Source organism: Schistocerca nitens, chromosome 7, assembly GCF_023898315.1.
Source record: "Schistocerca nitens isolate TAMUIC-IGC-003100 chromosome 7, iqSchNite1.1, whole genome shotgun sequence".
Classification (NCBI taxonomy): domain Eukaryota; kingdom Metazoa; phylum Arthropoda; class Insecta; order Orthoptera; family Acrididae; genus Schistocerca; species Schistocerca nitens.
Genome location: NC_064620.1, coordinates 281,857,806 through 281,875,181, shown reverse-complemented (window position 1 = coordinate 281,875,181; position 17,376 = coordinate 281,857,806). Strand labels below are relative to the sequence as shown.

Below are 17,376 nucleotides of genomic sequence, written 5' to 3'. Positions count from 1 at the left end.
TTGTTAACATTGGGTATAGATTTAAGTATCAGGAAGTCGTTGCTGAAAGTATTTGCATGGAGTGTAGCCATGTATGGATGGGAAACATGGATGATAAATAGTTTGGACAAGAAGAGAACAGAAGTTTTCAAAATGTGGTGCTACAGAAGAATGCTGAAGATTAGATGGGTAGACCACATAACTAATGAGGAGGTATTGAATAGAATTGGGGAGAAGACGAGTTTGTGGCACAACTTGGCAAGAAGAAGGGACCAGTTGGTGGAACATGTTCTGAGGCAGTGTGGCGGGTAGAAATCGTAGAGGGAGACCAACAGATGAATACACTAAGCAGATTCAGAAGGATGTAGGTTGCACAGGATAGGGTAGCATGGAGAGCTGCATCAAACCAGTCTCAGGACTGAAGACCACAACAACAACAACAACAGCTGCATACAGGCATTGGTTGATATAAGCCAACAGGGACAGTTGAAAATGTGTGCCCCCATCGGGACTTGAACCTGGGAGCTCTTTCTTACATGAGAGATGCTATATCCATCTGAGCCACGGAGGACACAGAGGATACTTCGATTGCAGGGACTTATCTCTTGCATGCCTCCCGTGATTCCCACATTCGCAACTTATTGTCTCGCACTACATTCATTAGTTATGTGGTCTACCCATCTAATCTTCAGCATTCTTCTGTAGCACCACATTTTGAAAACTTCTATTCTCTTCTTGTCTTGCCCATCATACTCATTACTCGCAGCTTTACCACTGCTTCCCGTAAGTGTTTGTGAACTATTTGTACATCTGCACACAAGGAGATTATCAAATGGCCGGTGAGTCTTAACCTTATTAATATATGGAGATAGTATCTGTTCTTTTGGACATGTCCGAAAGAACATCTTCATATATAAACATATAATCACTTTATTTTTAAAATGAAATATAATAAATTTACTAGATTTTAAAAAATGAAAAAATTATTAGGTTTTTCCTTGTCTGAGATTGGTTTAAATTAATAATCTTAGTAGATAAATTTATTGATGTAATTCAGTTAAATTTTAATCAAAACAATTTGAATTGAATGGGGCCAATGTTTTAGCAGGGAATGAGGGTTACGTAGTAGTAGGTGGAGTTTGCCAATTGACCCCAAAAATTTGGGCTTCATCGGCAATTTCCATCTACTTGCATGAGTTGTTAAGCTGATTGTATAGGTCTTGCATTTACCAGTCCTTGTTACCTCTGGGATTCTGTGGGTGATATTTTCCAAAAAGTCTGATGGTATATCTTCAGTCTCATTGATTCTACAATCCATCTTCTAAAGTCAGTTGGTTGTCACATCCCGCAAAGATTTTATAAATTGTGAAGAAATGTTATTGATTCCTTCTAAATAATTTGATCACAGGTGTTTCGAAGCTCTCTTAAACTCAAACTCCAATACTAGAATCCTAATGTCATCCCTACTGACTCCCATTTGTTCTTCTGGCATATCATAAGACCTGCCTTCAATCTAATCGTTCCACCTGCCTACTCTCTCCTCTGAACTTAATAGTAGAATTCCCATTGTCCTCTTAAATTTTCCACTCTTGCTTTTAACTTCACCAAAGGTTGTTTTGACTTTTCTGCATGCAGTATCTATATTTCCCAGAACATTTCACTGGCCTCCCATTCGGGAGGACGACGGTTCAATCCCGCTTTCGGCGATCCTGATTTAGGTTTTCCGTGATTTCCCTAAAGCGCTCCAGGCAAATGCCGGGATGGTTCCTTTGAAAGGGCACAGCCGACTTCCTTCCCCATCCTTCCCTAATCCCATGAGACCGATGACCTTGTTGTTTAGTTTCTTCCCCCAGACAACCCAACCCAACCCCAGCTCAGTTATTTTTTCGTTTCTTTTTTCATTTTTCCTGCAGCCGTCTTAGCTTCTGTGCACTTCCAATTTCTTTCTGTCTTAGATGACTTATATTGCTGAATTCCTATCTGTCCCTGAGGGTTTTTTGTATTTTCTTCATTCATCTGTTGAAGTATTTCTTCTGTTGCATAAAGCTTGTTTGGAGTTACCTTCCTGGTACCTATATTTGTCTGCCCAACTTCTGAGGTTAGTATTCCTATTTATAATGAATCCCACAACAGTTTCTGTTGTTGATGATATTACCATGTTTACGTCTGTCCAAAAATACTTTTCTTCTTTCCACTTCACTGACCCCACTAGATCTAGGCTGAGCCTTATCATTTCACTTTCATGATTTTCCAGCTTCCCTACCACGTTCAAATTTCTGACACTGCACACACCAACTCCTAGAATGTTATTTTTCATTGATTATACAATAGTCTTCTCCTATTCCTCTCCTAATCAGAAAACCTTTGCCAATGAGAAGATCGTCATGGCATTTTTTCAATTACAGCCACATATCTTGAAAATACACATTGTGTGCTTTTACTGCAGTGGCTTCTATTGCTTTTTACATCGCCATGTTGTTGATAATTGCTGGAATTTTTTTGGGCCATAACATCAGAATACAAAAGTAAGGGCAACAGAACACCTAGTTCCTAAGTGGAGAAAATTTCCAAGCTGTCCGGACATCGAACCTGGGTCTCTTCACTTAGCAATCTTCCGTGTTGACCGCACAGCTACCGAAGTGCACACTTCTGATTCTTCACCCTTTTTAGGGGCAGTTCCTGATACCAAGGGCAAGAGGTTGCCTCCGCCTTCTTTGACAAGGCCATTGGCAGAACGAGTGTGACTCCATATAATGGAAGTCATCGGTCGCTATTGTTGATGATTTTTATTCAAAATTTAAGCAGTGGCTGGGTTCAACTCTAGCACCTAAGGTGCTGTTGATTGCTAATTAAAGATGCTACCCCAAGACCACATTTTCTTCTTTTTTACTTTCTTCAGTCTAGTTCTTTTGATTTTCATTTCTTCTCTTTTAGGGCTTCCAACCTCGCCTTAGCAGTCCACATTTAACTCTCCATTTTCACTTTAAGAGCACGGGTCAGAATTCTAAAATGCACCGATATGCACTGAAAGTATCTTCACAAGAATGCAAATTTCGATGGCCCGTGGTGTGTGTCGTGTTCACAGACAAACTTGTTTCAGTCACTCACAGTACTTGCCGTTGACAACAGTGATGCTCACTTTACTTGTCGACCTCAAGCGCGTATTCAGTATTTCTTTCTCTGGTTTGTTTCTTGGGAGTGTGACCTGTACGTTAACTATGATACATAACAGTATGGATATGTTTACTGATGAAGAATGGACAGGCATACAGCTTCTGTATGCGTTCACTGAATGTTGGTATGTATTAATGAAAACATGAAACAGTGCTGAGCATAAAACCTACACACTGTGTGCAGAGCAAGTTTACCACGATGATATAACACACTATCAATACATAACTTACCAAATTTAAGATGTAGACGAGAGACAAATTAAGAATAAAGTGAGACCATGGAAGTGTGTGTCGTAATACGACTAGTGAAAGGAAGCTATTGTTTTCGAAAAATAGAACTGTAAAAGAATCACTATTTTCCACCATCACTATCAGTTCATTAGAAACAAAAGTATCAATTTCCAAATAATTAGCCCACTTCGACTAGTTACCAAAATTTAAATACGTTATGATATTGCTTATCGTATAGCTTTAATAGTGAGCAAACTGCTGAAATAAAATTAAAAAAAAAAACAGAAAATACTGCAAGAACTCTGGAACTCCATGAAACACAAAATGTAAAAGGGAAAACCTATAGAGAATCAATCATTTGTGCAGGGATTGTCAGCTGAGCCTGAAATTAAATAAATGGTGTGTATTGCCCATAAACAGGAAAAGAAATCAACTAGTATACAATTTTGCTATCTACATCTCACTGGAAACAGTAACTACCATAAAATAGCCAGGAGTATTCGTCCGGGAAACAATGAAGCCAAATCACCGCATAAAATAGATTGTAGGAAAATCAGATACCAGACTTCATTGGAAGACTCATAAGGAAACGTAATTTATCCACGAAAGAAGTGGCTTAAAAAATACTTGTTCGAACGATTCTTCAGTATTTTTGGTCGGTGTGGGGCCATTACCAGCTTGGATCAAAAGAAGAGATAGAGAAGACCCAACGAAGAGCGGTGCGTATCGTCACTGGATCATCCAATCGGCGCGAGAGCATCACGCAGATGCTACTCAAACTCCAGTGGTAGTCATTACAAGAGAGGAGTTATGCAACACAAAAAGATTTACTGTCCCCATAACCAAAGAGAGTACTTTATAGTACAAGGCATGCGAAATGATCACAACGAGAAAATCACAGAAATTAGAGCCGATATAGATGTTTGCCGATAACCGTTCTCTCCACGTGTCATTCGCAAAAGAAATAGGCAGGGAGCGAGGGGAATGGGGAAGGGGGCGGGCGGAGGGGAGACAAACAGCGGTACCAGGCGTACATTCCTTCACATACCGTAAGGCGGCTTGCGAATCCTATTGTGTTAGGTTTGATGACCGCATAATACAGTCATTTTAACTATTGCTGTTGTTTTTGATGTTGCTGCTGTTGTGGCGGTGTTCAGTCTGAAGACTGGTTTGATGCAGCTCTGCAGTCTACTCTGTCCTGTGGAAGCTACTTCATCTCTGAATAATTATCGCAGATGCTCCTTGTGTTCATCTCTTCGTCTCCCTCTACTATTTCTGTCCCCCCCCCCCCGCCCCCCCCCCCCCACCGCTTCCCTCTAATACTAAACTGATTAGCTCCTGATGTTTCAGAATGTTTCGTACCAACCGACCCCTCCTTTTAGCCAAGTTATGCCACAAATTTCTTTTCTCCCCAATTTTATTCAATACATTATTACATGAACTACCTATTTAATCTTCAGCATTCTTCTATAGCACCACATTTCAAAAACTTCTATTCTCTTTCTCTCTGAACTGTTTATCGCCCTCGTTTCACTTCTCACTTCTATTTAAGGCTGCACTCCACACGAACACCTTGAGAAAAGACTTCCTAACTGTTTTATACTCGATGTTAACAAACTCTTCTTCCTCAAAACCTTTCTTGCCACTGTAACTCTGCATTTAATACCTCTCTACGTCGTTTCCTATTCTAATTCCCTCAGCATCAACTAATTTAATTCGATTTCAATTGATTACCCTGTTTTGCTTTTTATTAATGTTCATCTTACGTACATTCCCTTCCACTGCTCTACCAAGTCCTTTGCAATGTCATGGGCAAAGTTTTTATTTCTCTCCGAGAACTTTAATTGCATTTCCAAATTTTTGTTTGGTTTCCGTTTCTGCTTACTCAGTGTACAGACTGCCTTCTCAGTCACTGCTTCCGTTTCATGCCTCTAGACTCTTATAACTGCCGTCTGGTTTCTGTACAAATTGTAAATAACCTTTCGCTCCCTGTATTTTGTCCCTGCTACCTTCTGAATTTCAAAGAGTATTCCAGTCAACATTCTCAACAGCTTTCTCTAAGTCTACAAATGCTGTAAAGTAGGTATGCCTTTCCTTAACCTATCTTATAAGACAAGTCGTAGGGTCAGTATTGCCTCGCGTGTTCCTAAATGGAATCCAAGTTGACCTTCCCTCGGGTCGGCTTCTATCAGTTTTGCCATCCTTCTGTAAATAATTCGTGTTAGTATTTTGCAACCGTGACTTATTAAACTGATTGTTCGGCAATATTCAAATCTGTCAGCACCTGCATTCTTTAGAATTGGAATTACTACGTTCTTCTTGAAATGTGAGAGTATCTTACGTATCTCACACATATTGCACACCAGGGATGTCAGTAATTCCGAGGGACTGTCGTGTACCCAGGGCCCTTGTGTCGACTTCAGTATTCCAGTGCTCTGTAAAATTCTTCTTGCAGTATCATACTTCCTAATTGATCTTCATCTAGGTCCTCTTCCCTTTTGTAATATTTCCTTCATATTAATTCCCCTTGTGCAGCTCCTCTATATACTACTCCCACATTTCAGCTTTCACTTCTTTACTTAATACTGGGTTTCCATCTGAGTTTAATATTCATACAATTGTTTTTTTTTAACTATGTGAGGTATTTTCACAGAAAGAAATGTAATTCGGCTAAAAAAACCGGAACGATCATAACTACAATTTAAAGCCATGTTGATAGATCATAACTACAATTTAAAGCCATGTTGACTCTTAATCGACCTTGACTGTTTAAAGAATATAAAAAAAATTTCTCTAGATCGCTACCAGTCACCAGTTTTTGTTGATTTACTTAAATTATGTAATAAAGGAACGTTTTTCGAGGAACAAAACTCATATTCAGGCTGCAATGGCAATGCAAGATACGTTTCACGGAAGTACACATAGATATTAAAATGTTCTTTACAGTCTTGGCGTGCGTTGCGGCCACTCTGCAGAGAAAGAGAAGGATAATCTAGTATGAAGTAATATTTACTTCGTTAGTCTGCCGTTCACATAATTTTTTTTAAAATAATCATACACATGGTCATATGAAATGACTCTTCTTATGGCGTGTTAAGTTGGCTGCTAGAATATGCAAAGGACACTTCAAAAACGTCATCACGATCGACTCTATTGGGCAGTGGGAACAAGATGGCGGTCAAAGCACAGATTATCTCGATTTAACTACTGCTGTGTCGATTCTCACTTGCAATGTCTTCTGCACACTTTGCTGACGCATGTTTGACGTTGATGGACAAAACATAATACAGTAAGAGAGACTGTAATGTTAATAACAACAGTATAAGTTATTTTAAACAGTTAATAAGATATAGCTACTGTAGCACAGATTCGTATATATTCTTAACTGTTACGTGTTCTCTGTTTTAACAGCATTGGATTGAAGTTGAAGAAACACGAGTTCGCGAAACTTGTAATTTCGTTCCACTTTCAGTCATTTCCTCCAATATGTCGGCTTACTAGATCTTCTCTAGTGTGTGGTGTCGTTTGGTAAAGTCCTTCTTTACTGCAACACTGTGCCCTGTTTAGCCTCTCTGTTTCGCTATAGCTGATTCGATAGCTTTATTGGGCCCGAAACACTAAATACGTTCTTTAAAACGAGTTATAAAATTTATGTCCATTTGGTGATGTTGCAATTACTGCATTTCACTTTATAAATTTCTGACTTGCTCAGTTTCTCAGCTGGTTGTAACACGTCATGCTCTAGTTTCTTCCTTAAGTCGTTGGTGATTATGATATCTATGGTTTTTAAACAGCTTGATTATTTGTCTGAAATGACCCCTAACATACAACATAACAACACGATATTTTTGGGTCATTACAAACGGAATAGCCATCTTGTTTCTGCTGCACAGTAGTTGCTTGTGATGACGTGTTTTAAGTGCCTTTTACAAAATAATAAACAGTGATTAAGACAATCCAAGGAGTCATAGCAATGGATGTAACTGAACACACCACAAGAAGACAGCCATTCACATATCCATAGTGAATGATTATTTTTCAAGAAAATATGTGAACAGCAGACTAAGAAACAAAGTAAATATTCCCTTACATTAGTTCACCCTTCTGTTTCTCCACAGGATGACCACAGTACTTTCCATGATAATAATGTATAGCTTTAATATTTATGTGTGCATGTGTTAAACTTTTTTCGTATTGCCATTGTAGCTTGAAGATGAGGTCTGAACCTCGAAACATATTGCTTTATTAGGTAATTTAAGTAAATGAACAAAAAATTGTGACTTGTGACGTTCTCTGAAAAACCACTTCAGATCATGAATCAGTAACTAGGCAACTTTTGCGAAACTTTCACTCTTTTATAGCTTTAAATACTGACCGGATCTGGAATAAGTGTAGTTTTTAGGATAGTCTTTTGTGGGTAGTTGTGGCAATTGAAAAAAAAAACATGTTTACAGAATGTACCGAATAATAATAATGAATTTATGATACATCCTTTTTCATACGTTTCCATGTGCCCAAAAATGTGTTTTGCATTCGGTATGTTTGTTCTGGCTTGTACGACGGACAGAGATTAGGAATTGCCAGTAGCGACACAATTACAAGTACAGTAAGCACGTTCGGCCATAATAGCAATAGGCAAATCACAATTCAAGGTGACACTGACAGATATGTTTGTTATTTCGGAAAGTATATTCGTTTAGAAAAGTCAGCTTGTACGAGGGGCAGAGATAATGGACAACCACAGTGGTCACAGTTATTGTCTATGACAATGCTGTATGCAAACTATGCAGTTAATAAGTTCTTTGAAACAGATAAAATGGAATTTGTAACAAAATCATATGAAAATGGAGTCTCGTGATTAATCAGTTAGCTTTATAAAATATAGGTATGAAGCTGGGAATTCTTGATACCCTATGCCTATGATAGTATTAAGCCTCTTTTATTTTAAAATTTTCCGCAAACAGTAAGTTTCAGCGTAAAATCTGCATGGTTAAAAAACCTTTCTAACGATATCGTATTCATTCCTGTACCCTTAAAGCATTGAGAAAAACGGATGTTGAGTTGGGAAGCAATGCATATGAGACTGTGTAACTAACTACTGGTCCTTAATACCAAAACAGTCAAAAAATATCCCTGAACACCCTCCGAAATTTTGTTGACGGAGTTTGGAGTTACCCTGAACAATAGCGTCCCTACCACACAACAATGTGATATGCCAAACGCTACCTTTGCCTTTGACAATACATCCACATTAAGAGTGACATAGGGGGTTCTGTGTGCAAGGAAGCCTTCAATACAATCGTATGTCTGCTCTAACATTCCATGCGGATGTACTTTACCAGACGATTGTGCGGAACTTTATCGAAGGCTTTCTGGAAGAGGCGCGGCATCAACCTGAATCACCTATTCCGTGTCATGAATGAACTCTTACGAGCCGATTCTAGAGGGATATATCACCTGATACACGCAGGTTAGATGGCAGATTAAGCCGCACGGCATTACTTACCGCAGTTTGCCTGTGCAGAGTCGTAAGGCTGTCAGCAGTGAATCACGCGTGCTCCCGGATGACCCCGTCCAGCTTTGGTATGCCGTATCCTGCACGCGGCTTCCAGGTAGCCGTCCGCCGTGGCTCGGACGCCCGTGTGGATTGCGGGTCAGGCGTCGGCTGCACGACGCCCCCCCCCCCCCTTTCCCCTCCCCTCACGCCATTACATCAAGCAGCCAGCATCCGTCACGCGCGGCGCGCAGAGAACGTAAACAGCGAGGCGGATATCCGGCCGGGAATCCACACGCTGCTGCTGCTGCCGCTGCTCCTGCCACAATGGCGCCAACAATGGCCCTTCTGTCGGGTTGGCCGCGTGCCCACTGCAGTTATATCCGCTATAACGAATGTGCAGTGGGAAGCCTCGTAACGTACACTACTGGCCATTAAAATTGCTACACTACGAAGATGACGTGCTACAGGCGCGAAATTTAAGCGACAGGAAGAAGATGCTGTGATATGCAAATGATTAGCTTTTCAGAGCATTCACACAAAGTTGGCGCCGGTGGCGACACCTACAACGTGATGACATGAGCAAAGTTTCCAACCGATTTCTCATACACAAACAGCAGTTGACCGGCGTTGTCTGGTGAAACGTTGTTGTGATACCTCGTGTAAGGAGGAGAAATGCGTACCATCACGTTTCCGAAATTGCTAAAGGTCGGATTGTAGCCTATCGCGATTGCGGTTTATCGTATCGCGACATAGCTGCTCGAGATCCAATGACTGATAGCAGAATATAGAATCGGTGGGTTCTAGAGGGTAATACGGAACGCCGTGCTGGATCCCCACGGCTTCGTATCACTAGCAGTCGAGATGACAGGCATCTTAACTGCATGGTTGTAACGGATCGTGCAGCCACGTCTCGATCCCTGAGTCAACAGATGGGGACGTTTGAAACACAACCATCTGCACGAACAGTTCGACGACGTTTGCAGCAGCATGGACTATCAGTTCGGAGACCATGGCTGCGGTTACCCTTGATGCTGCATCACAGACAAGAGAGCCTGCGATGGTGTACTCAACGACGAACCTGGGCGCACCAATGGCAAAACGTCATTTTTTCGGATGAATCCAGGTTCTGTTTACAACATCATGATGGTCGCATCCGTGTTTGGCAACATCGCGGTGAATGCACATTGGAATTCGTCAGCGCCATACTGGCGTATCACCTGGTTTGATGGTATGTCATGCCACTGGTTACACATCTTGGTCACTACTTGTTGACATTGACGGCACTTTGAACAGTGGACGTTACATTTCAGATGTGTTACGACCCGTGGCTCTACCTTTCATTCCATCCCTGCGAAACCCTACATTTCAGCAGGATAATGCACGACCGCATGTTGCAGGTCCTGTACGGGCCTTTCTGGATATAGAAAATGTTCGACTGCTGCCCTGAGCAGCACATTCTCCAGATCTCTCACCAATTGAAAACGTCTGGTCAATGGTGGCCGAGCAACTGGCTCGTCACAATACGCCAGTCACTACTCTTGATGAACTGTGGTATCATGTTGAAGCTGCATGGGCAGCTGTACGTGTACACGTCATCCAAGCTCTGTTTGACTCAATGCCCAGGAGTATCAAGGCCGTTATTACGGCCAGAGGTGGTTGTTCTGGGTACTGATTTCTCAGGATCTATGCACCCAAACTGCATGTAAATGTAATCACATGTCAGTTCTAGCATAATATATTTGTCCAATGAATATCTCGTTTATCATCTGCATTTCTTCTTGGTGTAGCAATTTATTGGCCAGTAGTGTAGTTGCGCTGTCGCACGGACGCAATGAACACATTCCACTGTACGAGGGTTGGAAGTTTAGTAGAGGCAACTATCGGTTGGTTATAAATAAATAACAGCCAGTCACGGAAGTCCAGTGTGGGCTGCAATTATCGTACGGCAGCGAAACTGGGTAGATACGCTAATGCGTTATGCGGAACCTATTTACACTGGGAAAAATTAGTTTTAATTGTGGCCACCAGGTGCAAAACGGCACTGTACACAGCTTGCCTGACGGCATGACATCCACACTGTCCTTTGACAAGCCATAACGTGAGTGAAAAGTATGCCTATCGAGAAGGAAGACTGTGTGCTGTTAGTGAAACTGTTTTACGTGAACTATGTTGCATTAAGCGAATATCGTCTTCTGATAGGTCTGAGGGGAAGCCCAATCTCTTTAAATGGTTTAAAGAAGACGATAAGGAAATTGGAAAACATGTGTGGAAGAGGAAGGCGTCCTATCCCGGTGGAAGCTATTGACGAGATTGCTGTTGCTGTAACGGACATGGAACACGTGCTCCGTTTAGTGTTAGTGCTCGTGTAGTGTCACGAGAATTGTCCATCCCAAGGCCAACTGTACGGAAAGTCTTGTGGTCTATTTTACACTGGTACCCCTACAAGATCCAGATTATGCAACGACTGAAGCTTCATAATCTTAAGCTACGTTCTGAAGTTACTCCTTGGTTTCCAGCATGGATCGAAGTTGATGACACATGGCTGGGCAGTGTTCTGTGGAGTGACGGAGGACATTTTACACTACAAGGTGCAGTGTATCCCACCCACCCCCCCCTTTTTTTTGAGAGAATACACTCAGAGGGCGCGTGTACCATGACGTCTGCACGTTATGGAGACCTCCTTGTACAGCATCTGATTCCCGCTTTGGAAGAGCGCAACTGCGTAAAAAGTACTGTTTTCATGCTAGATGGGACAGAAACTATTGCCGGCCGGTGTGGCCAAGCGGTTAAAGGCGCTACAGTCTGGAACCGCGTGACCGCTACGGTCGCAGGTTCGAATCCTGCCTCGGGCATGGATGTGTGTGATGTCCTTAGGTTAGTTAGGTTTAAGTAGTTCTAAGTTCTAGGGGACTGATGACCTTAGCAGTTAAGTCCCATAGTGCTCAGAGCCATTTGAACCATTTGAACCAGAAACTATTGTCACTCGACCAGTGAAAGCTTCCAATTGTTATTTCCAGAGGTTTTCCAGATACATGCCCTGCGAGACCACCTGATCATAATCCATATGACTTTTATTTCTGCGGATATCTAGAAGAAAGCGTTTACCAGGGACACGTCAGTCACTTCCCGATCTGAAGGCCACTACACAGGAACACGTTGCTCATATCCCACCGGAACTGTTGCGAGCAACTGTTACGTATGCAGCATCTCGTCGACAAAACAAACTGCGTAAGCGGCGGTTAATACTGAAATCAACGTTATACCTTTCTCACTTATCTGACCTTCCCTGTCCACGCCCCATTCCTAATCCATTCGAACGTTTCTATATGTCTTTCTTGCACTGCCAGCATCACATCTGGTGGCCAAAATTGTAATTACCTTTTTTTCAGTGGAAATCGGTTCGATATTAACGCATTAGAGTATCTACCAAGTTTCGTTCCCATACGGTAATTGCAGTCCACACTGGACCTCCGTGAAGAGACGTTCTTTAATTATAACCACCAGGTATTTATTTACAATGCATGCAAATCACATATTATCTGGCAAACTGTAGATCTACCAGGGTGGAAACACCGTCATGTTTAACCCTGAGAAACAGGTGGTTGGGGGAGATAGCCTATAATCCAGTGTTCTAATGGTTCGTTTGCGCAGGCTATATTTTATGTAATTTTGTTGATACAATAATGTTGTTTTAAATATTGCTGCAATGTGGCTGCAATACACGAGACAATTGTGAGAAGGCCGGGCAATATTGCTGATGGAGCGGACCGTTGCAAGCAGTTGCCAAGGTATCGTTGAGGCGTTGCTGAGTTGTCTACCAGCAGTGGAGAATGTTTCGTATTGCATGGCAACATCTGTGTCAACCAGTACTTCCGTGGCAATACTTCTCACACTCTGCCGCTCTGACAATGTTCATTCACAATGAAATGTGTATGAATACACGGATTATCCATTTCGTGGAGCTGGCTGCGGATGACAGTTGGTGGTTCAATGACTTGCTATGAACCACCTATCCAACCCATGCAAAAAGAAAAAAAAAATTAGGCCCTATCTTTTTGAAAATTTATGTGGGAAATGGCTTCCCTTGGACCGTGAGATGACTATCAAATTTTTAAAAAACTTTTTATTATAAAAATTGGCACTGCAAAACGTGCTTGTTAGATTATCTTTTATTCACAAAATATTAATGAAAATTTAATTAGATGTTATGGAACAGCCTGAAACTTGGATCACACAAAGCGACATTGCAATTTGAGCCTATTATTCTTGTTCTGTTTTCTTCTTTTCTTGGTAACGCCATATTTCGCAATTTTCTTCGGCACACGTTCACCCACATTTAAAAGTCTGAGATCATCATGGACACCAATGCTACTGCTTTTTTTCAGATAAGTACAGGTGTACGTCCATGTCGTTTCTTTGACCAGAATTCTGACAGTAATTGTTAACGATGAATGGAATGTTATCTGTTCGCCATATCCTGTGACAGCCGCGTGCATTATAAACGCATTCACAATAGCAGCATCAACTAGAAAATAAAAAATTCTGTGCCACCATTTGGAGATCACCGTCCAACTTCATACTGTTCTCGCTTCTGATCGAAGAGTTCCACACCGCCCATCACACTGTTGTATGAACGTTTGGATTCGGACAAGCTGTGCTACACATGGAACCATCTCTTCTTTTTCTGGAAATGAATGTTAAATTCTGAGAGATGTTGCTGTAGCCAGAACTCTTACTGTTCTTGTGTCTTGCCACTTTATCGCAACGACTGAATCTTTGATCTGTGCCTTGAACTCGCCTCGTGAAAGTTTGTTTTTCATTATCATTTCTGGAAAACATTTTCTGCTGGTTCTTACAGTACCTACAGAATATATTCCATTATCCTAAAGTGTTTTCATTAGGGCGTACGAAGTGAAATACTTGTCAAATGCAACAACATATTTACTGTTTTTCAAAGGTGAACACAATTCAAATACAACCCTTTTGTAAAGAGCAATATTGGCATTATTGTCTTCCCCTTTTCCAAAATAGATCTGGAATTGCAGTAGATTGTCTGTCTTAGCAATAACCACGCGCCAGAACTTTTAACCTCTTTTTATAGCCTTTTTGGACATATTTTTTATACTCTGTCGTCCCTTGAAAGGTATCATAGCTTCACCAATGGATAACCTGCCTGAATGATTATATGCCTCTAAGAAATTATTATTTACAGCATCAGTTAGTGGCCTCACTTTATGTAATTTATTATACACAGGAGCACCTTTCCCCATTGCCTGCGAATTATCACTGAGATGGTTTTCTAAATAGTTTTTGAACCTTCCCAGAGTAATCACTTTCTACACTGATTCAAAATGCAAAAGAGTATCTAGACTCCAGTAATTTGGTAAATGTGGCAATTTGTGGATGTCCATAACGATAAGCAAACCAATAAATGCTTTGATTTCAGAGTCTGTCGTGTCCACTCAATTGGAAATTTGTTACTCTTGGGATGCATACAAGTTGTTTGTTCAACAATATTCTGAATGATATTTTCACTGAAGGTGCCAAGAAAATACTCATATGGTCGATTCGTTTTAGAGAATACTTTCTTTGGCAATACTAAGCTTACTCTAACAATCTATGTCTAAACACTGAAGCAGTGTTTCATCCCAACCAGTTTCAGAGCTCTTATCAGTATCACTCACTGCTGTAATTTTTGTCGACTCTGTGGGAGAACATGCAGAGGCATAATACACTCCATGGACTGAAACGTATCTAATATTAAGCGCACATGTCGAAAAGTAACTGCAGACTGTGGGTGGACGTTCACTATATTATTTTCCTCATCTGCTGAAACATTGTCGTGTTCAATGTCGGAAACACACTCATCCTCAGGAATGAGAAGAGATACCCTAGCATGTCTGACTCTCTGGCAAAGTAATTTTGTAATGAGAAATACCTAAGATAAGTGAATATGCACAATAATACCTCAAGAAACAGGTATATTGTCTGCAGTAAAAATGTGAAACAGTACTCGGCATATGGGCAGCTTGGAGCGCGGGAGCAAATATTCCCACACATTTACAACATATTTTTGATGTGTTATAATGGACCATAAATTTTCTTCCATGAGTTAAAATCAAGAAGATTGCATAAAATATCAAATAAATACCGTGGTGTTACTTACAAACGCCATTATCTGCAAACATACAAACAAAACCACGAAATAACTCCAAAACGAAGTCTTCCTGCAATTAAATTGAGCACACAACACACATATAATAGTACGTCAATTGTTGCCAGTGCGACTGCTGGCAGCAGTGGGAAATTCCACGTGTTTCTCATTCTAATCTGCAGATGGCAGCCACAGCTAGACGTGGGAATGCCGAGCTCCTTAGCACCTGGAGGAGATTAAAGGGAAGGTACGTTCCTGCTACGCATGACTCGGTTACCTGAACAAATCACGGGCCACTGTAATTCTGATGTCTCATTTTTTTCTTTTTTTTAGTAAGAATGTGATGCAGTATGCCTGTCCTGAAGCTGTGTCGTCTCGATCGCATGTAATAACCGGTTTTTTATGGTACCTTTTGAAACCACATTCCTTAATCCGCAATCACTTCAAGTGCTTGCACTATGAAATAACAACACACCCGGCTTTCGACCTTGATGAGGCTGTGTAGAGCGCACAAAATAACTTGACCCAGCAGACAGCATGTTAGGTGAGCGTGCAACGGTAGGGGTGGTGCTTCTGCTGTGAACAGCCACCATGCACCGAAGCCTGCTCACAACCATAACTTTTAAGCGACTGTTAATAATAGGTTACGCCAATACGACCACTAACTTCGTCAGTAGGCTCTGACTAAATTACTGAACGAGAAAATGAGCGCAGGGACAGCTGGGACGGTCTCTTCTAACGAACGAAATGCACGACATAGAAGGCAACAGCAAATTAAGAGAACCGCCGCTTTGTAACACATGAGCAGACTCAACCCATTGCTGAGAAAAGAATGCATTTCTGCGCAAGTGTCAAGCTGTCCTGTGCGATCCCTACTTTCTGTAAATGGTCCTCTACCGGTTGACAATGATTCATTTTGCTAATACATATACATGTGGTATCTGCTCTTTCGGACTTTTCTAAAGGAACAGACACCATTGTGATCCAGCAGTCACTATGAATTAAGATACAAAGAAATTACAGACATTGGCTGCGAATGGGCACTGACTTAAATCGTTGGGTAAAGTTGAAAATTTGTGCTAGATTTGGATTCGAGTCACGATCTCCAGGTTAGTAGGCAAATACTCTGACCACTAACCCATCCAGACAAATTGATGATTAGAACTGCACGCACTTCGATCACGTCTTCGATCAGACTCAGATCCTCAACTTACCCACTCACTACTGATGTAGTGCCCCTTACCCCTTATCCCCATTACTCGCAGCATTTCGCCGATACCTGCAAGAGTTCGAGACTGGTGTAAATCCTCACCGAAGATATCACTGGCCATCCTTGCCTTAATTATACAGGGTGTACATAAAGTCCGGGAACACTTTCAGTTATTTATTGCACAAAAACTTAACATTGTACAGATGTCGTACATGCATTTTGAAGAGAAACTCTGAAAGCTTTTTTTTTTTTTTTTTGCAAACATTCTATATTCGAATATTCGAATCATGAGTGGCCCGGTAATCGAATTCTTGCCATACCCGTCCCAGCATGGCATCGTCGACTGTGGCAGTCGCTTCCCGTATTCTCTCCCGGAGCTCTGCTACATCACGTGGTACATCACCAGATTTTTAATGTGTCCCCACAGAAAAAAGTCACACGGAGTGAGATATGGTGATCGGTGAGGCGATTTGATGAAACAGCTGCTCCGCACCTAAACTCGCCATGTTTGCGACTAGCACTGACAATCGGCAAATTACCAAGCTACGCTGTGGCGGTATACACGAAAAAAAAAAATTTCAGGGTTTCTCTTCAAAAAGACATATGTATGATATCTGTACAATGTTTGGTTCATGTGCAACAAATATTTGAAAGTGTTCCCGGACTTTATCTATACCCGGCATATATGCGAAACTGCCGGCCGTGGTGGCCGTGCGGTTCTAGGCGTTTCAGTCTGGAACCGCGTGACTTCCACGGTCGCAGGTTCGAATCCTGCCTCGGGCATGGATGTGTGTGATGTCCTTAGGTTAGTTAGGTTTAAGTAGCTCTAAGTTCTAGGCGACTGATGACCTCAGATGTTAAGTCCCATAGTACTCAGAGCCATTTGAACCATTGTGCGAAACGCAGCTTACCCTTTTCTCGCATATACAGCGAACTATGGCTGAATGGCAGCAGGCAGATTCCATTTTTCTAGATTTCCGGAAGGCGTTTGACATGGTGCTCCACTGCAGGCTGTTAGAGAAGGCACGGGCGTATGGAATAGGTTCACAGATATACTCGATGGTGAGTGTTTATCAGAGACAAGGGTATCGTGTGGAGCGCCCCATGGAAGTGTAATAGGACCGCTATTATT

At 41.5% G+C, this 17,376-nt stretch overlaps 1 protein-coding gene across 2 annotated transcripts in view; it reads right to left on the bottom strand.

Annotated features, from left to right (window-relative positions):
* LOC126195007 (piggyBac transposable element-derived protein 3-like) overlaps positions 1-9,017 on the bottom strand; it is a 168,987-nt gene extending 159,970 nt beyond the window's left edge. The window contains exon 1 of one of the 2 annotated variants that reach the window (XM_049933429.1): positions 8,890-9,017. The gene's annotated coding sequence lies outside the window, so the exon portion shown is untranslated. The remainder of the gene's footprint in view (positions 1-8,889) is intronic. The other variant, XM_049933432.1, reaches the window with a different exon arrangement.
* Positions 9,018-17,376: the final 8,359 nt, after the last annotated feature.